General features: G+C 39.2%; 1 long non-coding RNA gene across 1 annotated transcript in view; it reads left to right on the top strand.

Annotated features, from left to right (window-relative positions):
• LOC137851217 (uncharacterized) overlaps positions 1-19,346 on the top strand; it is a 33,415-nt gene extending 14,069 nt beyond the window's left edge. Inside the window, exons 5-6 of the long non-coding RNA XR_011093077.1 lie at positions 149-279; positions 12,964-19,346. This is a non-coding gene — a long non-coding RNA (uncharacterized lncRNA). The remainder of the gene's footprint in view (positions 1-148; positions 280-12,963) is intronic.
• Positions 19,347-26,256: the final 6,910 nt, after the last annotated feature.

Raw genomic sequence — 26,256 nt, forward strand, 5'->3', positions numbered from 1 at the left:
AATGAAAAGGATTAAGATGAGCAGAGCAATTAATGTAATATAATGTTTCTTTAAATAGGAACAGAAAGATTTGGCAGGAATGAAAACATCTAAATTATATCATATAATCTGACTTGTTTTATTTTTTAAAACCATGAAAATCACATAGCAAAACAGGAAGAAGAGATGGGCCAGACACAGAAAAAACTGCTATGTAAAGGAGGAGCCCTTAGAAGAACAGTCTCATTGCTGGGCGGCTATGCTGCAGTGCAAAAACTAATAAAATGCCCCAGTACTCAGGTAATAACCTTTGTACAACATGTGAAATGGAAACTTAATGTTTGAGTAAATGTTCTTAGAATATAAGTGAATGTTCTTAGAGGATATTTCCAATGCTACTTAAATAACATCTGCAAAATTCACTTTCAGCACAAACTTGAGAAATATTGCTTAAAATATCTACTAGCATTCTTTTTTTTTTTTTTTTTTTTTTTTTCAATATTGTGAGTGGGATTCATTTTGTCAAATTTGAGGTGTCTCTAGTCTGGATGGAAATATTTGAAGTGTTTAAGTTCCCATTACAGTGATCAGCAACTTAATCAATTCAGTGGGTAGAATCAAGGGCTGAATACCTTCCAGTGCCTAAAAGAAACCTATGAGAAAGTGGAGAGGGACTCTGTCAGGGAGTGTAGTGAAGCAAGGGGTAATGTCTTTAAACTAAAAGAGGGGAGATTTTAATTAGATATTAGGAAGAAATTCTTTGCTCTGAGCATTGCACTGGAACTGGCACAGGTTGCGCAGAGAAGCTGTGGATGCCCCATCCCTGGAAGTGTTCAAGCCCAGGTTGTACCAGGCCCTGAGCAACCTGGTGCATTGGGAGGTGTCTCTGATCATGGTGGGGGGGTAGGAACTAGGTCTCTTCCAACCCAAACCATTCTGTGATTCTACGATTCTGTGAATAAATGTACAGTCAAACAAGTACTAAAGTTTCCAGATGAGCAGAAAATCTTTCCAGATGACCGCATGACCAAATCTCAACTTGAGGTAATGGAAGAGTGGGTATAGAGTCATGCATAGTTATCTACATGCAGACATCGAAATTTAGGTGAGAGGAATTATTTCTGATAAGTTAGCAATTTTACAGTAATTCATTATATGCTCAAAAAACAAATACATGTATATATTTTTTATCTATTTTGGTAATAAATGTACTAGATATTTTAAAAGCTTAAATACTGGTAATTGCTCTAAGCAATATCCAATATATAAAGACAATGAGCTAGATGGGAATGATTAATGGCAGAGAGAAAGAGAAAGACAGGTTGAAATAATATATGTTTGTCTTTCCTGAGTCTGAGTACTAGAGCCCTTTCTTTCTTAACCATTACCATTTGTTTTATTATTTATAGTTGTTATTATTATTATTTATTATTATTATTATTATTATTATTATTATTATTATTATTATTATTATTATTATTATTATTATTATTATTATTTATTTCCCTCTAGAAAAAGAAGGATAAGAAAATGTGAATAGACATGAAAGTGAGAAAACCAAAAGACTTAGTAATATGACAATACTCTTCTTCCACTCTGTTGTTACTGGAAGGATGCCAAAAGATGGGTTCTCTACTATATTATTTCACTATAGTGGTGCTTGAATTTTGGAGCTTCACTGAGCCTTATGCACAGTATAATAAAGTTTATTGAACAGAAATAAGTTATCGCCTGTAGGCTGTATGATAGCAAAGTGCTTATATTGAAAAAATAATAAATATTCAGTTAAAAATGTTTAGAGAGTTGTAATTTGTCAAGGATTTATTGTATACAAGTTCTCTGGAAATATTAGTTCAAGAAATGCTACACAAATTTTGGATGAAATTTTTCACTTCACTTTTATGATAAATGTTTTGCATTTCCAATATTTGTAACATAATATAATTAGGATATGTATATAAAAAATGCAGTAAGTTCCTAATCAATTGTTTGAATATGTGCTTTAAAAAAAAATAAATAAAATAAATAAAAAAATTTGAGATTACAGGAAGATTTAACATAAAGATAAATACACAATGAAATTCTAATCAAGCAATTGAAATAGTTACTCATGATGAAGCTAGGGTTATCAATGTATCAGAACACAAATTGCTTTATGAATATTGATTTTCTGCTTGATAGAGGCAAATTACTACTGGGAGCAACTGGTTCCATTAAGATTCTGTATTAGTCAGTTCCCATTTTCTGAAGCTAAGTAACTTGGAAGGTATACTGAAGGTTTCATCTTTCTGAAAACAACATTATCTTATATAAAGAATTATTATATGTAAGAAAGATTTTTACATTGAACTATGGTAACTTTTTAGGCTGCTTTAATGCAGTCACATAAGTCTGGACATGAAAAAAAAAAAAATCGGACATACATCAGATAAAACTGCCTAATTCTCTAGATATTAATGTATCATACATTACAAAGACAGAAGAAACACTGTAATCAAGTCTGATATGTGGCACGATGCAGACCATGAGACTTCACTGAGTTAAGTGGTACATTGTGTCTAACTAAATGTGATTGAAATGTGGCGTATTAAAATGGATCATATATTTTGCAATACATTCTTGATCCAGTGTTAGACAATTCATGACAGCCCTTCATAGGTTGCTCCAATATTTAGTAAACTATCTTTTGAAAACATATAGCATGCTGACTCTGTATCATTTTATCACCTTACTATGCACATAATATGAAGCCTAATATATATCAAAAGTATTTTATAATGTCATCTTTATCAATAGCATTTGAAATCTCACAAAACTGATACAGCAGATGGTTTGACAAGATGTGTTTAAAGTAAGTTCATGGTAATAATGCATATTTGTTCCCTGTATCCACAATTAATGGAAATTACTCTGGATTTATGATATTAGTTGTTCTGATATTTTGCTTGGAACAGATAAGTAACTACCCTCCCTGAATTGTTTGAATAACTTGCTAAAAACTAAAAAGTATTAGCAGAGAATTAATATGTACTGTTTAAGAAGCTTTCAAGGTTGCCAAGACTAAACACCATAGAAATTATCTAGAATTTTTTTTTTTTTTCTCAAAAGTACTTCAAAAACTCTTAGGTATGTTTTACCTCAGCAAGATAAAATATATCTATATTTCTGTGATTGCAATCACTTTTATCATAAGCCCAAGATACCGTGCATTCTTTTGTTAGAATAGAAAAACTTAGTTGAAGGGACTTGTGAAGATTATTGAGTCCAACTGTCTGACCACTTCGGGTCTAAATGAAAGTTCAAGCATACTGTTGAGAACATTATTCAAATGCCTCTTGAACATTGAGAGGAGTGGGGCATCAGCATCCCTATGAATCTTGTTCCAGTGTCTGACCACCCTCACAGTAAAGAACTTTTTCCAAAAGTCCAGTCTGAATCTCCTTTGTGCCAGGGGACAGGCACAACCTGTTCTCATTTACCAGGGAGGAGAGACTGACACCTCCTTCTACTTCCCCTCCTCTGGAAGTTGAAGAGAGCAGTGAGGTCACCCCTCAGCTTTTTTTTTTTTTTTTTTCTCTAGACTAGACAACCCAAGTGTCCTCAGCCTCTTTTCAAAAGACATACCTTCCAGCCCTTTTGCCAGCTTAGTTGCCCTCCTCTGGATTCTTTCAACATCCATTTTATGTTATGATGCCCAGAACTCCACACAATATTCAAGGTGAGGATGACCAACAGTACATATAATGGAAGAATCACTTCTTTTGACCTTTTGCTGATCATGCTGTGTTTAACGCATTCCAAAATATCATTTGCCCTCTTGGCTGCCAGGGCATGCTGCTGCCTCATGTTGAGCTTGTTGTCAACAAGTACACCCAGTTCCCTTTCCAGAGAGCCTTTCTCCAGCCACTCATCTCGCATTGTATACCTGTGTAGAGCATTGCTCTATCCCAGAAGCAGAACCTTTTTCTTTGTTGAACTTCACAGAATCATGGAATCATCCAGGTTGGAAGAGACCTCCAAGTTCACCTAGTCCAACCTCTGATCTAACATTAACAAGTCCTACACTAAACCATATCACTAAGCTCTAAATCTAAACATCTTTTAAAGACCTCCAGAGATGGTGACTCATCCACTTCCCTGGGCAGCCTGTTCCAAAGTATGCCTTTCTGTAAAGAAGTTTTTCCTAAGATCTAACCTAAACCTCCCCTGGCACAACTTAAGCCCATTCCCCCTCATCCTGTCACCAGGCATGTGGGAGAATAGACCAATACCCACCTGGCTACAGCCTCCTTTTATGTACCTGTAGAGTACGATAAGGTCACCCCTGAGCCTCATTTTCTCCAGGCTGAACAAGCCCAGCTCCCTCAGCTGCTCCTCGTAAGACTTATTCTCCAGGCCCCTCACCAGCTTCGTCGCAAAGTGACCCCTTCTATGACAAAGTGACCCAGCGCGTCACTTTGTCATAGAAGGAGATCGGGTTCATCAAGCAGGACCTGCCTTTCATAAACCCATGCTGACTGGGCCTGATCACCTGCTTGCCCAGTAAGTGCCGCATGATGACTCTCAAGATAATCTGCTCCATGAGCTTCCCTGGTACTGAGGTCAAACTGACAGGCCTATTGTTCCCCGGGTCTACCCTTCGGCCCTTCTTGGGTGTCACGTTTGCTATCCGCCAGTTGACTGGGACCTCCCCCGATAGCCAGGACTGCTGATAAATGATGGATAGTGGCTTAGCCAGCTCCTCTGCCAGTTCTCTCAGTACCCTTGGGAGGATCCCATCCAGCCCCATCGACTTGTGCACATCCAAGTGCTGTAGCAGGTTGCCAACCATTTCCTCATAGATTACGAGGGCCACATGCTGCTCCCTATCCCCTTCCACCAGCTCACGGTACTGGGCATCCAGAGAACAGCTGGTTTTGCTGCTAAAGACTGAGGCAAAGAAGGCATTAAGCACCTTTTCCTCATCTCTTGTAACTAAGTTTCCCCCCGCATCCAGTAAAGGATGGAGATTCTCCTTAGTCCTTTTGTGTTGATGTATTTATAAAAACATTTTTTGTTATCTTTAACGGCAGTAGCCAGTTTGAGCTCCAGATGAGCTTTGGCTTTCCTAATTTTGTCCCTGCACAGCCTCGCTACATCCTTATAGTCCTCCCGAGTGGTCTGCCCACTTTTCCAAAGATTATAAACCCTCCTTTTTCTCCTAAGCTCAAGCCACAATTCTCTGTTGAGTCAGGCTGGTCTTCTTCTGCGCTGGCTCATCTTTGGGCACGTGGGGACAGACTGCTCCTGAGCCCCTAAGATTTCCTTCTTGAAGAGTGCCCAGCCTTCCTGGACTCCTCTGTGCTTTGGAACCACCTCCCAAGGGACTCTACCAACCAGTGTCCTCAGCAGCTCAAAGTCAGCCCTATGGAAGTCCACGACTGAGGTTTTACTGATCCTCTTCCTGACTTTGCCAAGAATATAGAACTCTAGTATTTCGTGGTCACTCTGCCCAGGACAGCTCCTGACCACCACATCTCCCACCAGTCCTCTGTTTGTGAACAGAGGTTTAGTGGGGCACCTCCCCGGGTAGGCTCACTAACCAGCTGCATCAGGAAGCTGTCTTCCATGCTCTCCAAAAACCTCCTAGACTGTTTTCTCTGGGCTGTGTTGTGCTTCCAGGATATGACTGGGAAGTTGAAGTCCCCCACTGAACAAGCGCTGATAATTTTGCAGCTTCTGCCAGCTCTCTGTAGAATTCCTCATCTGTCTCCTCATCCTGGTTCGGCGGCCTATAACAGACCCCCACCAGGATGCTAGCCTTGTTGGCCTTCCCGTTTATCCTAACCCCTAGGGACTCAACCTTATCATTCCCAGCCTCAAGTTCCACAACATCAAAAAACTCTCTGATGTAGAGAGCCACACCACCACCCCTTCTTTGCTGTCTGTCACTTCTGAAGAGCCTATAGCCAGACATTGCAGCACTGCAGTCATGAGAGTGGTCCCACCACATTTCCATGATGGCAACCAAGTCACAGCCTACCTGCTGCACGATGGCTTCCAGCTCCTCTTGTTTGTTACCCATTAGTGTAGATGCACTTCAGTTGGGCCACTGCCTTATCCCCCGGCCTTGCCATTGCTCCCCCTGGCACAGCTCCAACAAGCCTTATTTCAGCCCCATCCCCTTTCTTACCTAGTTTAAAGCCCTCTCAATGCCATGGGCAGGGACATCACCCACTACAACATGTTGTTCAGGGCCTTGTTTAACCTGGGCTTGAGCACTTCCAAGGATGGGGCATCCACAGCTTCTCTGGGCAACATGTGCCAGTGCCTTACCACCCTCAGAGCAAATATTTTTTTCTGTATATCTAATTGAAATCTCCCCTCTTTTAGTTTAAAGCTGTTACTCCTTGTCCTATTGGTACACTCCCTGACAAGAGTCCCTCCCCAGCTTTCCTGTAGGCCCCCTTTAAGTACTGGAAGGCTGCTATAAGGTGCCCCTAAAGTCTTCTCTTCTCCCGATTGAACAACCCCAACTCCCTTAGCCTGTCTTCATAGGGGAGGTGCTCCTGCCCCGTGATAATCCTCACGACCCTCTTCTGGACCTACTCTAACAGCCCGTGTCCTTCTTGTTTTGGGGGCCCCAGATCTGAATGCAGCACTCCAGGTGGTGTCTCACAAGAGCAGAATAGATATAGTATAGTATATAGTCGAGTGGCTGTTAGCAACTATTATGGTAAAAACCATACCATAAGTGAAAAAGATCAAATAAAGAGCTAAGTTTTCAGAGTGAAAAAAACAAAACAAAACAAAACAAAACACAAGGTGTTGATTTATATATTACTATAATACAGAATTAGACAATACCTAATAAAACAGGTTCAGTTGTTTCCTTGTTGCTCTTTGCTGTTCCTGTATCAGTATTTAATATATTGTAATCTGTTGTTACAGGACTGTATGTTTTAAATATCTAAATGTTGTAGCTATTGTATACCCGTTTTTTTCAGTACAGTTTTATCTTTTAAAAGAAAAGTATAGTATTTCTCATTTTCCCCAGTAAACTGGCTTTTGGTTGAAGTGTATTCAAGTCAGGATGATAATAATATCTATAGAAAATAGAACTAAGGGTACATTGTCCCCATTTGCTTCACTGTGTCCCCAATATTGCTGGAAATTAGGGAGCAATAAAGCCACTTCTGAGTGAATATAAGAAAAAAAAGTCCCCAAAACATAGGAGTTTCAAACAGTGTGCCCAATGATTCTGAGAGTCATGTCTATCAAGTCTCCTTTCATTTTTCCTTGTTATGCTTTAATCAGGGGTATTGCCTGTAAGTCATGTGAGATCATTCTCCAAAATGCATGCCAGTGAATAATTTATTCTTAATTTGGTATCCTCTCGGGAGAAATCCAAGGCACCCACATGATATATATTACATTGTATTAACCTGCATGAAGATTCTGAGTATTTGCGTGTCTGTTGCTGCTTTGCCAGTCCTACAAATATACAACAAATATACATGAAGTATATATATATGAAGTCCTAAATATACAACATTTTACTTCCCATATTTAAAATCCTTTATATGTTACTATATTACTCTTTTTCTCTTTTTGTTAAAAAGGTGTTTTTTTTTTTTTTTTTTTTTTTCCTACCACAGGAACTCTTTTCCAAATTAATTTAAAGAAATCTATGGAGAGGGACATGCAATTTCCTTGCTTTGTAAGGATTTATGCTCATGTAAATTGTGATTTAGAATATCTGATGTCCTTCATAATACATCACTTCATGACTCTTATGTAGTATGTTGAAGAAATATCTTAGGCTTGTTAAGTTTTCTTTGCACCACACACTGTAACCATACAATGAAGTGGTATTAATTTATAGGCAATATTGTGTTACATGATATTCATGGTACATGGCTTGTTCATGTGTGATAAGTGATGTTAGAGCTAGAAAAACTATTTTGAAATAAGTGATACCTTATATCTTAGAAAACTCAAGGGTATAACTTTAGGGAAAACTGTAGGGCATTACTTTCTTCCCCCTTTTTAAGCTCAGTGGCAGTGTTTGGAAATCATTTCTGTTACACCTTACTAATACCTTTAGTAAAGATCACACTCAGGTGGTATTACAGCTGCTGGTGCAGATCCACAACCATTGTGAAAATCAAATAATTGAAAAATAAATTTTCTATTTCACTTTTTATCATCTATATTAAATATACATACAAATGGCAGCCAGTTACACAGAATCACAGAATTTCTAGGTTGGAAGAGACCTCAAGATCATCAAGTCAAACCTCTGACCTAACACTAACAGTCCCCACTAAACCATATCCCTAAGCTCTACATCTAAATGTCTTTTAAAGACTTCCAGGGATGGTGACTCCACCACTTCCCTGGGCAGCCTGTTCCAATGTCTAAAGTATGCCTTTCTGTAAAGAAGCTCTTCCTAACATCTAACCTAAAACTCCCCTGGCGCAACTTTAGCCCATTCCCCCTTGTCCTGTCACCAGGCACGTGGGAGAACAGGCCAACCCCCACCTCTCTACAGCCTCCTTTGACGTACCTGTAGAGAGCAATAAGGTCGCCCCTGAGCCTCCTTTTCTCCAGGCTGAACAAGCCCAGCTTCCTCAGCCGCTCCTCATAGGACTTGTTCTCCAGGCCCCTCACCAGCTTCGTCGCCCTTCTCTATACCCGCTCAAGCACTTCGATGTCCTTCTTGTAGCGAGGGGCCCAAAACTGAACACAGTACTCGAGGTGCGGCCTCACCAGAGCCGAGTACAGAGGGACGATCACCTTCCTAGCCCTGCTGGTCACACTGTTTCTGATACAAGCCAGGATGCCGTTGGCCTTCTTGGCCACCTGAGCACACTGCTGGCTCATATTCAGCCGACTATCCACCAATACTCCCAGGTCCTTCTCCGCCAGGCAGCTCTCCAACCACTCATCTCCCAGCCTGTAGCTCTGCTTGGGGTTATTGCACCCCAGGTGCAGGACCCGGCACTTGGCCTTGCTGAACTTCATGCAGTTGACCTCAGCCCATCGGTGCAGCCTATCCAGATCCTCCTGCAGAGCCTTCCTACCCTCGAGCAGATTGACACACGCACCTAGCTTGGTGTCATCTGCAAACTTACTGAGGGTGCACTCAATGCCCTCATCCAGATCATTGATGAAGATATTAAAGAGGACCGGCCCCAGCACCGAGCCCTGGGGAACGCCACTAGTGACTGGCCTCCAACTGGACTTGACTCCATTCACCACGACTCTTTGGGCCCGGCATCCAGCCAGTTTCTAACTCAGTGAAGCGTGCGCCAGTCCAAGCCAAGAGCAGCCAGTTTCTTGAGGAGAATGCTGTGGGAGGCGGTGTCAAAAGCCTTGCTGAAGTCAAGGTAGACCACATCCACAGCCTTTCCCTCGTCCACCCAGCGCGTCACTTTGTCATAGAAGGAGATCAGGTTCGTCAAGCAGGACCTGCCTTTCATAAACCCATGCTGACTGGGCCTGATCGCCTGCTTGCCCTTCAAGTGCCGCATGATGACTCTCAAGATAATCTGCTCCATGAGCTTCCCTGGTACTGAGGTCAAATTGATAGGCCTGTAGTTCCCCATGTCTGCCCTCCAGCCCTTCTTGTAGATGGGCATCACATTTGCTATCCGCCAGTTGACTGGGACCTCCCCCGATAGCCAGGACTGCTGATAAATGATGGATAGTGGCTTAGCCAGCTCCTCTGCCAGTTCTCTCAGTACCCTTGGGTGGATCCCATCCAGCCACATCAACTTGTGCACATCCAAGTGCTGTAGCAGGTCACCAACCAGTTCTTCGTGGATGGTGAGGGCCACATCCTGCTCCCCATCCCCTTCCACCAGCTCAGAGTAGTGGGTATCCAGAGAACAACCGGTATTGCCGCTAAAGACTGAGGCAAAGAAGGCATTAAGCACCTTTTCCTCATCTCTTGTAACTAAGTTTCCCCCCGCATCCAGTAAAGGATGGAGATTCTCCTTAGTCCTTTTGTGTTGATGTATTTATAAAAACATTTTTTGTTATCTTTAACGGCAGTAGCCAGTTTGAGCTCCAGATGAGCTTTGGCTTTCCTAATTTTGTCCCTGCACAGCCTCGCTACATCCTTATAGTCCTCCCTAGCGGCCTGTCCACTTTTCCAAAGATTATAAACCCTCTTTTTTCTCCTAAGCTCAAGCCACAATTCTCTGTTGAGCCAGGCTGGTCTTCTTCCCCGCCAGCTCGCCTTTGGGCACGTAGGGACAGACCGCTCCTGCACCATTAGGATTTGCCTCTTTAAGAGTGCCCAGCCTTCCTGGACTCCTCTGCCCTTCAGAACCGCCTCCCAAGGGACTCTACCAACCAGTGTCCTCAGCAGGACAAAGTCAGCCCTCCGGAAGTCCAATACAGCGGTTTTACTGGTTCCCTTCCTGGCCTCGCCAAAAATAGTGAACTCCACCATTTCATGGTCACTCTGCCCAAGACAGTTTCCGACCACCACATCCTCCACCAGTCCTTCTCTGTTTGTGAAGAGAAGGTCTAGCGGGGCACCACCCCTGGTAGGTTCACTAACCAGATGCGTTAGGAAGCTGTCTTCCACACTCTCCAGAAACCTCCTAGATTGCTTTCTCTGGGCTGTGTTGTGCTTCCAGGATGTGTCAGGGAAATTGAAGTCCCCCACAAGAACAAGCGCTGAAGATTTCGCAACTTCTGTCAGCTGCCTGTACAACTCCTCATCCATCTCCTCATCCTGGTTCGGCGGTCTATAACAGACCCCGACCAGGATGCTAGCCTTGTTGTCCTTGCCGATCCTAACCCAAAGGGACTCAACCTTGTCATTCCCAGCCTCGAGTTCTACAACATCGAAAGACTCTCTAGTATAGAGAGCCACACCACCACCCCTTCTGTGCTGCCTGTCCCTTCTAAAGAGCTTATAGCCAGTCATTGCAGCACTCCAGTCATGAGACTGGTCCCACCACATCTCTGTGATAGCAACCAAGTCGTAGCCTGCCTGCTGCATGATGGCTTCCAGCTCCTCCTGTTTGTTACCCATGCTGCGTGCATTGGTGTAGATGCACTTCAGCTGGGCCATTGCCTTATCCCCCGGCCTTGCTATTGTTCCCCCTGGCCCAGCTCCAACAATCCTTGCTTTAGCCCCATCCTCCTTCTTACCTAGTTTAAAGCCCTCTCAATGAGCCCTGCCAGCTCCTTGCCCAGGATCCTTTTTCCCCTAAAAGATAGGAACCCGTCTGCGGCCATCAGGCCGGGTGCCGAGTAAAGTGCCCCATGGTTGAAAATCCCAAGATTTCTGCATTGGCACTAGCTCCTGAGCCACGTGTTTAACAGGTGGGCTTTCCATGTCCTCTCTGTACCCCTCCCTGCCACTGTAGGGATGGATGAAAACACCACCTGCACTCCTGCTCCATCCACTAACCGTCCCAGCCCCCTAAAGTCTCGTTTGATAGCCTTCAGGCTTCTCTCTTCAATGTCGTCACTACCTGCCTGGACTATCAAAAGAGGATAATAGTCAGAGGTTGAGAAGCTTCCTGGCAACGTCCTTGACCCTGGCCCCAGGGAGACAGCAGACTTCCCTACGGGTAGGGTCAGGCCGACAAATAGGGCCCTCTGTTCCCCTAAGAAGAGAGTCTCCCACAACAATAACCCTTCTGTCTTTCTTGGTGGAGGCAGTCCTGAGGCGTGGAGTTGACCTCCTCGCCCTAGGCATCCTCCTGGGAACACTTGCTACCTCATCCTCACCCACCGGTCTCTCAAGCTCCTGGGCCTCAAACCTGTTGCGTAAGGGCACCTGGGAAGGTGGGGCCGGAAGGGGAGGGCATCGCCTGCGATGTCGAGCAGGGACCTGTTTCCGTTCCTCCTCAACTCCCAGATCCCCTCCCTCTGCCCAACTGCGACAGGGCAGGGGGTCCACCCTCATTTGCGGTGTCTCACCTCGATACCTTTCCTTGAGGCCCTGCGGGGAGTAGCTCCACAAGTCTATCTCCCTCTCACACTCCCTGATATCCCTCAACCTCTCCACCTCCTCCTTGAGCTCCGCCACCATGTGAACCAGGTCATCCACCTGCTTGCACCTCATGCACGCAGTTTCACTGCCTCCTGCCGATGGCAGGAACAGGCTCAGACACTCCTTGCATTTTGTTGGGAATGTAACTACAAAGTATATCTTGATAAAGTAATATTTTGTTTCATCATACAGCTCTGTATAATCTTTTCCACAGACAAGATTGCATAGTTATATAGTTACAAACAAATATTTAAAAAGCTTAAATATCACTACTGACTCTATCAGATATAAATTGTGTAATATAAAGAGAAGTTCCTTTCTCATATTTCTTATTCTAAAATAGCTTTTGAGGTTTTCTATCATTTGATTATTTAGTTTCAGATTTCCAGTGGTTCCAGCTTTTCCAGTAAGTTCTGTCTCCCTCCCATCATTCAGCTTAGTATGTCAGAATGAAATGACTGTGAGGGGTAAGGGCATGTGAGAGCATCATGAGAGAGGTGTTAAGAAGTTTGCGCTCATTTTGTTTGTATTGTCTTCTTGTAGACTTCCACACTAAAAGAAAACATGAAAGTGGGAATAGAAATGGACCTTTCTTGAACCATTCATAATTTTGTCAAGTAGGCAAAATTCAGACTTCAAAGTCAATTCAAAATTTTATGATGGGTAGATCTGTGAACTGTAAAATTTTTTCACTTACACTGAAGAAACTTTCTCTTCTTCACTTACACTGAATAACACTGTCCAGAAAACTGTTTTCTGGATCAGTTGGTCTCACTGAGGACTTGGCTGTCTCCCTACTTCTAAATTACTATTAACAAGAGTTGTTACATCGTTTTTAAAAGTCCATCAGTATAGATATATTTAATTCTATTTTTCCACTCTATACCAATAGTTTATTTGCAGATTCGCAGTGAACATTTGTCCTTTCTTCAACACCTTTAATAAACTAAATTTCTCCATTCTGTTTCCTTCCATCAATACAGTAGTTTCTCTCCAGTTCCTTCCTTAATTGAAGTTCCGTAATTGAAGGTTTTCTGCTCTTCAGTAGGTCTTCTGTGGATGTGCACTGTATTATGTATTTGATCAGGTATCTGAAGACATGGCAGTAGTACAGTGTCATATAGACAGGTGAGTTAAATTTAAACTTGATTACTGCATTTTCAACAGCAGCCTACACAGAACATTTTCAGTTTAATAACATCCGTAAATTATACCCCATTAAAGGGAAGAGGGGAAGCCCCTTCATTGTACTTTGTATTTCAACATCTATCCTGTGACTGGAACCCAAACGATTTAATTTAAAATTTAACAAAGTATCTTCCAGTAGTGCATGAGAGATTCATTTAACTATAATGTTGATTAACCTAAAAAATAATGTTATGAATTCTGTGGTTCTAAATGAAAATTTGTTGTTTGTCTGATGTCTCATATCTGTGCAAATAAAACAATGTTTTACCACTTGCTTCATTCACCATCTCAGTGAGGAATGGAATGCCTGGTTTTCTCTAGTAAGCAAAGATGCTTGAATTTCTGAACATTAACATAGTTTTTGTTCATTTTTTTTTTTCTTAAGCTCAGCTCTTCGCAATGCACATACAAACTTTATCTCTTCTTTTGTGCTTCTAAACATGAGAATGACAAACCATTGTTTTCAGTATGATAATGAATCACCTAGCTGTATACTCCATTCCTATCACAGAAATCAGTGCACACATCACATGCACACACAAAAACACACACACTAAAAAAATAACAATCCAGAGGCCTTACAATTTCTAAACTCTACCTAAGTTTCTACACAGCCTTTATATTAAGTGAGTGGAAAAAGTTTACTACTGTTGAATCTTTTACATTAGAGGAAAGTACTATATATATTTATCATAATACTGATAATAGAAAAGCTTTTTTTCTTCTTCTCTTATTGAAAATCTTGTTTCTATTATTTTGTTTGTGTGACAGTTCATAGAGCATATTTTATATTTATCTTTAATCACCTTCAGAGGAAGAAGGTAAGCTACTTCATGTGTTTAAAGTTATTTGAATGTTAAAGAAAGCAAGGAACCATGAGTAGAATAATTTATTATATTCATATTTACAAAACCCCAGCCTCTTTTTAAAGGATTAATTTTACTACTTTTCCTCTGGGAATGTGTTTACATTATTAAAGAAAAATGTTTACAATTGCTAAACCTAATCACAGAAACCTTTTGCAAATAACACCAAGTAACACTTTCCTGTGACATTCTGATATTCTTGTAATGTTTTTTGTTTTCTTTTTAAAAATTTTGTATTCAATCTATATTTTTTATTCCTTTTTATTATCTTGCAACATGTTTATTGTTACAAATAGTCTAAACAGCGATAAAATCAACTTGATTTAGATACTTGATTGAACATGGTCTGTTCAAAAATGCCATGATGCCATGATGACTTACTTATTTGTTATTCTTAAAAATAAATAAATAAATATTAATATATATTTATATATATATAAATACAATCCCAGCATCTTTAGCTGGAATTTCGGAGAGAATAATCATATTTTGCCACAGAGTAAGAGTAAAGTATAAATCTATGTTGTAATACAATCTTAATGATTAATCTTATAATCATTTTTCTGTACTGCTCAAACTACTTTGTTATTGTAGTTTATTCTGGGATACTAGTTCTCCACTAAGCTGTGTGTGGCTTGGCAGTAGGAGATGGAATTACCATGGTATTATAGTAATGGAATTACCATTCCTGTATCATAGTAGGCACATGTGATAGAAAATAATGAATTCTTGATTTGCTTGGAAAGTTCAGTGCTTCTACTTTCCTACCTGTTTTGGCATTAAATTATGTGAGGGACCTATTCTGTCATTGCAAAACTGAGATTTTACAGGTGTGACTCTAGACAGAAGTGATCCTGGAGTTTTACTCTCTACTGTGCTCATTCTTATGTAGTCATCACAACATCAGTTGCTCCATTTGATCTACAGTATTTCCAGAATCATAAATAGAAATGTGTTAAACATAAATGATAAGAAAATATTTTTGAAAGACTATGTAACTCAAACAGACATGATAGTATTACTTCAGATGGCGTAAAAAAATAGTCCCAAAATTTATAATGAAGGCTTACTGAAAAGTACTTTTTGTTATCCTTTTGTATAAACGTGCAAATACCACCCACTTTTTACTATGTTCTGCAAAGCCATGGTACTGTTAAAGACAGTTCTCCACACATGAAACAATTTTAAATTTAATTTATATTGTTAATATATTAATTCAAAGTATACATTTATTTATGTAGCTATAGTTCTATTGGTTCTATCTGCTGTTTAGAGATAGGAGGTCATTTAGACAGTAAGTCCCGATAATGTTGTCCCATTACCCCTGACCAAATGCAGCAGTACTCTTTCTTCTCCCACACTCTCTGGTTCTTTTCTTCTTACCATAACCAGCTGAAGTTTAGTTCAAACTGACAAGAGCTGGCAACTGTTCCATGCTGCAGTATTATCAGTATTAAGCAGTATTAGGTTTACTGTTGATCTATAGTCTAATATTTTTCTCTTTGTGCAAAAGGTAATGGTTTGAAAGATGAGGGCAATATATAACTTGTCTCTTTCCACATATCTGCCACTACGAAATGAGACTTTGAACTGGTTTTGGCTACAATGGAGTTAACTTTCTTCATTTGGTGTTGTGCTTTGTATTTGAGGTTAAAACTGTGTAGATAATACAGCAGTGCCTGTATATTGCTGAGCAGTGCTTGTATAACATTAAAACTTTCCCTCTCCACTCCATGCTCCACCAAAATCAGTATGTAGCAGGTGGGCAAGAATCTGGGAGGAGACATAGATGAGACAGCTGACCCAAAGCGATTAAAGGAATATTGTATACCATATGATGTCACGCTCAAACATAAAAAGCACAGAGAAAGTAAAATGGGGGGGGGAGAAAAGGGAAGAGGGAGGAGGGGAGGTTTATAGTTATGGCATTTGTTTTCCCAAGCAACAGTTACACTAAGGTCCTGAATGCCAGGAAAAAGTTGAATATCTGCCTGCTGATGGGAAGCACCAAATTAATTCCTCTTTTTGCTTTGTTTGTGTGCACAAGGTTTGCTTTCTTTATTAAGTTGTCATTATCTTGATTCATGAGTCTTGCTTTCCTTCTATTTTGTCCCCATCCTGCCAGGGGTGGGAATGAGCAAGAGGCAAAAATGGTTGTCTGGCTGCTGGATAAGATGAACACAATACAGACTTCAAAAGGACAAAGTGAAAGTGTATATATATAGATACATATATACATTATAGATTATAGTAATATTAATTTATTATATATAATAGATCCATTTATACATTTCTTTATATATATTAATGGATTAGTGTTCTGTTTATTAGACAGCTTTTGCAGTGGGTCCCATTGATATAGCCTGAAGCAAAACATACAGCAAATTGAAATGAATAGAAATGAGAACTTTTTTTTTCAGAAAAAAAATTTATACATTTACAAACCTCTCTTCTCTGCATGAAAAATCCAAGACCTGAAATCAATTTTTTTCACACTGTGGTTATGAGGCTTAGATCAACATATTTTAAGCAGCTACTGCAGATTTCCATGTCTTTTTGGAAATAGAAATCCAATGGAAGTTTCCTATGGGGGATATCTTAAAATCTGAACTAAGAGATTAACAAATTAAACAAGTTATAAAAGATTCAAACTGTCAGATCACATACACTAACACATCAACAATACTCTGAGTGCATATATATATATATATATATATATATATAACAAAATATTTATGCATGTATACATGCATTTACTGTACTACCAAAATGTCTCTATTGCATTTGTTCTTTTGGGTTAATAAAAAGGAAATTTGGAGGAGAGGTGAAACCTGTGTGACATATCTGTCAAAATATTCATGACTAACAAAACTCTTACTACTTTTAACAGCAGATGGTATTTCATGAACATGTTTTGATGTCAGCATGATTATCACTTTGCCATTCCTAGTTTGTAAGTACTCTCCTTGTTTAATTTGACAGCATTTATTCTCCTTCTATACATTTTTGAATGTGTATTTCTTCAGAAAAGCTAGCATTTTCTTTCCAAGTGTACTTTTGCACCAGTAAGTAAATCATCATTGACCTTTTCTAGATTGCCTGCAGTGTCCCTTATATGACATGATTAACACCATGCAATTTATTGATCATCCTTTATTTCATTGTAACATTTAAGTACTGTATAATAATTAAAGTGCAGATTATTCTGTCATTTTTCTTCCATGCATTTACTCCTTGTGTATGTCTGTTTTTTTTATTATGTTTTAGAATTAAGAAGTCATTAATGGAAGAAGCAAGAGAAATAAATACAAAAATGTTTACATTTGATCTGGCAATCCATAAAACATTTCTTATTTATGAGTTGTTGAAAGTCTAGGACAGAAAATAACTCTGAAGTTTTCACAGTGTTTTAGTTTTGGATATCATACCTAAAGGTTGCACCATTATGAAAAGTACAAAATTGGAATGAATAGGTATTTTTTAAAAGAAAATGTCTCCTTAGTTAGATGCACAGAGATCAGGATTAGAATTTTGAATTTAATCAAGATAAGGCTGACAAATGATAATTAATGTAATAGCATGCATTAAAAAGAAAAGGCAGGCAAACATTTTTGAGCTTAGGCAAACATATTTATGAGCATTATTTGACAAAATGGCTCAGCACAACTTAAAGCAGTATGAGAGGAGTTCTGAAATTGCACCTACCTACTTATCCATTTGTATTATTGACAGAACATAGATTTGTAGTATGCAGAGTTGACAATTTCCAACCGGATGTTGAAGCACTGATCTACATGACAGGAACTGTGATCATTAGTTGCCATGCTTGAAAAGGATGTGGACAGATTCAATGTGGTTAGGTGCAATCAGTCCTGAAATTAATGCATAAATGGAAGAGACACTTTTTCATTATTGCCTACTTTGGGGGAAACAGTGGGTGCAGTACTGTCAGAGTTCAGACTGATAGATATTGATACAAATCATTTTTATATGATCTGCCTATTTATTAAAATTGCTTTTCTGCTCTCTATATGGAAGTCCATGATGCATTACATTCTGAACTTCCCAATGCTCAGATTGCTGTTCTCATTGCAAGAAATAATGAAATGGATTCATTACTTTATTCTTAAAATATTCTGATTTATTTTAGGATATAATCTCTTCAATGATTTCATATACCCTTTTGTTGTCCAGTTCATTTATTTTACTGTGGGAAGGAATGCATTATACATGTTCTGAAGAGATAAAATTCAAAAATATTTTAAGAACTTTGTAAGTACACAAACAGAAAGAGGGAAAAAGACATGAGATGATGTAAAGCACAAAGATGTTTTAGGATTTAGGTGAAACTCAAGATTGTTAATGTTATGACAGTATGATTATGAGCAACTGTTTCTCTATAAAACAGGAGATTATTTTTTTTTAATGTAAAATTTTAGATATTCTTTCAAAATTATATTTTGGAAAGCTGGTCTTGTCACTTACACTGTATCCAGAAGTGTAAAGTTGAATCAAACAATAATCTATTGGAATCTCAAATTTTGAATGGAGGGGAGTTGGGGGGGCAGGGAGGTCCTCCTTTACGTATTTATGTTTCAAATTCAGCAGTCAAAACAGTGAAAACCTGAGTGCTGAAAGCAATGACTGTGAGTTCTCTGTACAGAGGGGTATTAAAAGGAAATCAACACTATTACAGTGATATAAACAACCTTATTAATTAGATTAGATTTATTAGTCTAGGGCTGTAGTGTTACTTCTGGGTGTTAGACCAGTATCTCTTTAGAGAGCTATGTTTGTGGAGGAAAAGAAGAAAATATATCCTTCTTTGTTGCTTTTTAAAACAAATCAAACTATTTTGAAGCAGAATATAGGATTAAAAAAGTAGAAGCAGCAGCAGGAATATAAAACATTGATAAGATATGATAATAAATAATAATGATAATAAAAATAACTATAATAAATGTATCATTAACATAAACCCATGTACCTGACAATCTTTTTCTTAAGTATATTCAGCTGGGTTTGGATGTTTATAAGAGCTCATAAGAATTTTGCCTTCACCTCCACAACACACTTTATTTTTCAGAGCGACATGTGATTGTACTTTTTTTTTTTTCTTTTTAAGCTTTATTTCAAACCTACAACATTTGGGTTATGGCTCCTTATCTCTCTTGTTTCTAATAAATTCTTCTTCAGCCAAGCCATCTTACATGTTCAGGGTATTCACTGTTTACCTTTTTTTTTGTTTGTTTGCTTGAGGTATGTTCTGTGACAGGTGAGATGTTCTCTGTACTAACTTAATGAAATGCATATTTGACATATGAATAAATCCTCAAAATAACAATTGTGAGTGCTAGTGTTTTTTTCTGTAGTATGCTTTGAACTAATTAATTTTGATAATCTGCCATTTTCCTGGTGAAATTTGATATTGGAATCCACAAGCTCTGTATTTTTAGCATGGCTTGAAGAAAAGACACGGTTCAGATTCCTATAGACAATACAGATTTTTTGATGCACTACAGTGCCTGAGGTTAATGAGAACTGATTCTCAGCTGTCAGGTGTAAGAATATACAAAGACAGACATACTACTTCCAGATCCAAGACTAACTTATTTAACTCTAGCTTGATTATCTCTAATGATGTTTTAAGTTGTTTATGGACTAACATTAAAGTTTGGGAAGTTTTGTGCTAAAGAATAGTTCTGGGACAGATAATGTTGGACTACATAGACCCAGCTAGCCTCTCTATGGGTAACAGTCATGGGGCAAGTACTTTTCATGATCCACTTGACCTCTGGTCAGGTTCCTACTTCCTACATATGTCATCAGTAGCTTTTAATGTTGTACTATCTCCTATTTCCTCTACTATACTGGGTAGCCTCAGATGTAAAACTGAAGAAATACTGTGTCAGAGATGTCAGAAGTGCCTACAATAAAAGTAGATGCTTCACTTCACTTGTGTGTTCACCCTCAGATTACCGACAAGTATTTTAACTGCATGACCTGGAATGCCATTCACATTTAATGGGAATAATACAATCCAATAATTAAGGCAATTTAAGAATACTCCATTTCTTTAGCATATTTCTGTAGCTTATGTCTTATGACAGGAAAGCCTCTACTTGTTTGACAGAGTGTTGAACACTCATGAACAGAAGAACCAAACAGCCATATGCTGGGCCAAGAATGAATTAAAACAATATAAGTAAAGTGAGAAAAATAAAGTTAATAAGGAAACCAATCAAGGAAACATAAGATTTCTCATAGTCTTACTTGAAAGAATCATTGGTTCTGCCTTTGATCTTTTTCCAAAGCTGAGTAGCAAGAGGTCATGTTTTTCCAACACCTAGTTTCGTAGAAGAGAAGGTTAATGTACACTGCTAGTCTAAGTGACAATGAGATCTATTCCAAATGACATTACATTTGCCATAAAGATCAGCACTGAGAAAATACAGTTGAAAATTATTTTGGTGTGATTTAAAACAATCTTCTCATTAACATCTTTTGAGGGACAACATGGATGCCAACAGTGAACTTAGTCAGATTTTCCATTTCCAGGCTACTAGAACTTGCAGAATAATATTTCTCTTAAGATAGATCTTCTTCTCCCACATAGTAAGTATGAATATTCTGAAAAGCTATGTAAGACTCGACTAGGGCTAAAGGAGAAAGCTTTCACAAGAACTCTAGATATGGAAAATTAATTAAGGAATTTTATTTACATGTAAGAGGTTTGAAAAATCATGGAGAAGTGTGGGGAGATTATGTCTAACAGCCATTGCATATGGAGAAGATGATTGTTAAATTTACATGGAAAAAAAAAATTGATAAACTGGAAATTAAAACAAAGTTATTAAAGCTAGGCATCTTTATTGCCTTACTGCCTCCTCTAAATCTCTCACCACTTATTCCAGTACACTCCACTCTGGAAAATGTCATAGACTCATAAAATTGGTGGAAAGGTAGGATGGGGGGGGCGGAGGGACGACACATGACACCTGTTTAAAGAGACCTCCAGAAATCTTGTAGTTCAACAAGACAGTAAATTACTTAAGACTGTATTCAGATGAGTTTTGAATACCTCCAAGGAAGGAGATTTCACAGTCTATATAGGAAACACGTTCATGTATCTGACCAACTTCACAGACAAGAAAAAATTCCTTACTTGTACTGTAAACTTACCATTATACAAATTGTGTCTGTTTCCTATTGTCCTAATGTTTTGCACTCTAAAGAAGACTTTTTGTCTCCATCTTCTCCATACCATCCAACTAGGAGAAAAGCATCCTGGTCAATCTCTGGTAAACCTTATCCTCCTAAGACTGAATAATGCCACTTATCTCAGCTTATCCTCTCCTGTAATGTACACCTAATTATTTGATTGCCTTACACTGGACGTACTCTGGTATGTCAATATTTTATTTCTGTTACTGGAAAGCACACCATGCTCCAATTTCATAAGTGTGAAAAATTAGTGGAAGTACTATTTGCCTTTACGTGCTGTCAGTACTCTTGTTAATCCAGCCCAGGATGTTGGTCTTTGCTGCAAGGGCACATGCTCAAAATCTTGTCACCAGGATGCTCAGAAAATTTTCTGCAAAATTGTTTTTTATCCTATTGAGATTAATCCTGTCCAGGTGCAGCATTTTTCAGGTTCATGTCAGCCCATTTCTCCAGGATGTCAAGATCCTCCTAAATAGCAGCCCTACTATCCAACTGAGTGAATAATGCAGAATTTGTACTAGGAAGTTTAAATGTAAAGAGAAGATTTTTCTGCAGTCCATATTTTCCCTGTTAATTTTACAAAGAGGTCTGATACTTTCTGTTAATTTCCACCACTTTCACCACCCTGAAAGTGGATCAATAAACAAAGTTTTTATATCTCTCCTGACTTAAGATGGGTGCTTTAAACATAGGACTTGTTTTGGCTAGTAGGCCAAAGACCTGCATGCTTCACCAGGAACTCTTTGCTATTCCTGTGCATGAAGAAGCAGCCATAAGTGATGGTCCTTTCTTTGTCTTTCCACATGATTTTTTCTGCCTCAATATAGAGTCCCTTTAGGATATCTTTAACCACTCGCAAGGCTTTAGTTCCTGTGCTTCATATTTTGGTGTAGAAGAGCTGCAAAATCTTGTCTCATTTTTTGTCTGGGAAAAAAAAAAAATAAATAAATGGTCAGTGTAGCATAAGAAAGTAGACATGCTAAAGTTATTTGAAATAAAAATGTTGGGGAACAAAATAGTTTAATAGTTGAGACAGCACCTATTGGCAGCTCAAGGACTTAAGAAGAAAAATAACGACCTAAAAGGATACAAAAAAATAGAAAATGCCCTCAAAGAACAGGATGATGGTGATCAATGCATTCTTAGCAGCAATGGAGTTCAACTTCTTCCCACTTGAGAGATGACAACCTGATCACAGAGATTCATTTGTTATCTTATTGGGCTTTGTGGCCAAGTTAAAACTTGTTTTAGAAGATATTAGTTCCAGGCACTTATTTTCCTTGTATTATCCAATAGAAATTTGTACTGTGCTTTTAAGTTTTGTTTGTCTTGCTGTGTCTGGTGTAAGATATCCAAGGAAAAGAAATCCAGAGAGGGAGGATTACAGAATCAGCATTACAAGAAGATTGTTGCAGACTGCCTAACTGTTCAGTCTGAAAATCTTGATGTGCTTTACAGAGGTAACATGAAAATATATGCTGTATGCCTATTCCTACACCAAGAAATTCCCCTAGGCAAGTAGTTTCAACTACTCAGCTTGAGTAGCTTTCCCTTCTCAGCTTGGTTTTGTTTTCTTTAACAAGAGCTTATGGCAGTTGGGAACCCTAGACAATGCCTTGCTTGCTACATGTCAAGGACGGAAAGCAACTCTCACCTGTCTGGTGAATGAGATGGAAGATACAAGGTGTAGGTGTAAAACCATGTTCTGCAACTTTTAATGTTTTCATTTTGACTGAATGAAAAAAGAAAAACAAGAAACAATGGAAATGGCTGTCATTTACTAAGATATCTTTGTTCTTGAGCAGAACACCTCCCAGCATAAGAAAGACATGAACCTGTTAGAAGAGGTACAGAGGAGGACCAAAAAAATGATCAGAGGGTTGGATAACCTCTTTTATAAAGACAGGCTGAAGGATTTGGGGTTGTCCAGCTTGGAGAAGGGAAGGCTCAAAGGAGACATTATAGCAGCCTCCCAATATTAAAAGGGGCCTACAAAGATGAGGATGGGGATATCAGGGAGTGTAGGAAAGGGGTATTGGTTTAAGACTAAAAGAGGGTAGATTTAGATTAGATACCCAGAAGAAATTCCTTTCTATGAGGCTGATGAGTCACTTGAACAAGATACCTAGAGAAGTTGTGGATTCCCCAACCCTGAAAGGATTGAAGGCCAGGCTGGATGGGGCTTTGAACAAACTGGTCCAGCAGAAGGTGTCCCTGCCCATGGCAAAGGGGTAGGAATCAGGTGGTCTTTGAGATCCCTTCCAACGCAAGTCATTCTATGATTCTGTGATTCTATCATTCATCATTCTTTCTTCTGTTGCAGATAGGAACAATCTTGTAATCCTCCTTATTCCTTTTCCATAGGGGGAAAAAAACTCAAGTAGTCCTCTGACGTCCAACAGTTTTCTCTACAAGCCTGTTCTCCTTCTGGTCCACTTCCTTTACAATTAAGAAATCAGAACTGCACAAAACTAATTTTTAACACTGTAAGGAAATATTTGAGCCACATTATTTATATAAATTATTTTTTTCTTGATTTATGTAACATATGTGCCTAAAGTGGATGATTTGTTTTACTGAGATCACTGTAAGGAAGAAAAAAAATTAAAAACTTAAAATTAAGCATTAATAATTCATACTTTTTTAAAAAACATTTGTATCAGTTAAATAAAATAGAAACATAGCCACATAAAAATCCATATAGTTTTAAGCTGATTAGATCAATAAAGTATGATCTCATGAAGGATTTTATTATTATTCTTCCTTTCTGTGCTAACTGCCTTCAGAAAAATGTTTCTGTATCTACTTTGTATTGTATACAGTAAAACTATAAACTGGATTTAATGTAAAATCATTCAAAATATTATGCTAGTTCAAACTAACTTCTTTGCTAAGCTTTAGCATTATAGTTATTCAACTGATAAAAAAAAAAAAAAAGTAAACCCAAATATTGTCCATTGTCTCCAGATAGCTTAACTTAGATAAAATATTGTCATCAGACTTCATAGTGAAATACAAGGTTTCAACTTATTTTTCAAAATCAACTGATTTCATTCAAAAGTGTTTCTAGAACACACAGTTGCAGAGACGACTCCAGAGAAAATCATGCCACAATATTCATTTGCTTCTATAAAGACCTTGAAAATATAGTCATGAAGAATAAGAGATACCTTGTACCATTCATGATCTTATAGCCCATTACTTGAAGAAATTGTTACATGTATACAAACACTGTTATCCTTTCCAGTGATGATGAAACGTCTTTTAACAGGGATTGGCAGAAAAGCAAGACAAAGACAACAAATAAGTCTGAAAGGCTAAGAGGACAGAAAAGGGAACATAACATGTTCTGAACATCACTTAACATTGGATCCTTATTTTGTCATTCTGCTAGGAAGAGTTTCATCTTTAGGGAGAACTTGGTCAAACTGCAATATAAAGTTGAAGTTTGGTGTGGCTGAACAAGGACATGCTGATAGAATTTAGGCAAAAGAAGGAAATGTACAGACAGAGGAAATAGGGCCACATGCCCTGTGAAGAGTACAGGAATGCTGTCTGGATGTGCTGGGATGGGATCGGGAAAGCCAAGGCACTGACAGAACTAAACTTGGTGAGGGATGCAAAGAATAACAAGAAGGAGATCTACAGGTACATTATCCACAAAAGAATGACTAAGATAGTCAGCATTTGTCCTGGACAAATGACCAGATGGAGAACTGGTAACAACAAATGTGGAGAAGGCAGAGGTACATAACAACTTGTTTGCCTTGGTCTTCAATGGTGGTCAAGCTTCCCTGAATCCCTAGGCAAGGCTGGGGGAGCAGAGTCCCTCCCATTGTAAGAGAGGACCTCCTGACGCAACTTAACAACTACAAGTCTATGGGCCCTGATGTCATGCATCCCAAGGTCTTGAGGGAACTGGCTGATGTAGCCAAGCCACTCTCCATCATATTTGAAAAATCGTGGCAGTCAGGTGATAGGAAAAATGGAAACATGCCTCACATTTTTAAAAAGGGTTGAAAGGGGAACCTGAGGAACTACAGACTGGGGAGCCTCACCTCTGTGCCTGGCAAGATCATGGGACAGATCCTCCTGGAGGCCATGCTAAGGCACATGCAGGAGAAGGAGGTGATCTGTGAAAGCCAGCATGGCTTCACCAAGGGCAAATCGTGCCTGACCAACCTGGTGGGCTTCTATGATGGAATAACTGCATCAGTCGACTAATGTCATCTCCTAGGAATTCTGTAAGGCCTTTGACACAGTCCCATGTGACATCCTAATCTCTAAATTGGAAAGATATGTATTGGAAGGGTGGGACATCTGGTGGATAAGAAATTGGCTCAGTGGCTGCTCCCAGAGAGTGGTGGTCAATGGTTCTATGTCCAGGTAGAGGTCAGTTATGAGTGGTGTCCCTCAGAGGTCTGTCCTGGGACCAGTCCTTTCCTATATCTTCATCAATAACATAGACGATGGGCTTGTGTGCATCCTCAGCAAGTTTGCAGATGACACCAAGCTGAGTGGTGCCGCTGATACCAAAGAAGGAAGAGTTGTCATTCAAAGGGACCTGGACAGGCTGGAGAAGTGAGCCCATGTGAACATCATGAAGTTCAAAAAAGTCAAAGTACAAGGTGCTGCACCTGGATTGGTGCAATCCCAGACAGGAGAACAGATAGGGAGAAGAATTCATTGAGAGCAGCCCTGCGGAGAGAGACCTGGGGGTTCTGGTAGCCAAAAGGCTTAATACGGGCCAGCAGTGTGCACATGCAGCCCAGAAGACCAGTTGCATCTTCTGCTGCATCAAAAGAGGTGTGACCAGCAGGTTGAAGGAGTTGATTGCCCCCCTCTACTCTTCCCTCAGTATGCCCCACCTGGAGTACTCTGTCCAGGTTTGGGGGCTCCAGCACAAGAAAGATATGGACCTATTAGAGTGAGTCCAGAGGAGGGCAACAAAGATGATCAGAGGGCTGAAACACCTCTCCTACAAAGAATGGCTGAGAG

The sequence above is a fragment of the Anas acuta genome, chromosome 2, assembly GCF_963932015.1.
Source record: "Anas acuta chromosome 2, bAnaAcu1.1, whole genome shotgun sequence".
Classification (NCBI taxonomy): Eukaryota; Metazoa; Chordata; class Aves; order Anseriformes; family Anatidae; genus Anas; species Anas acuta.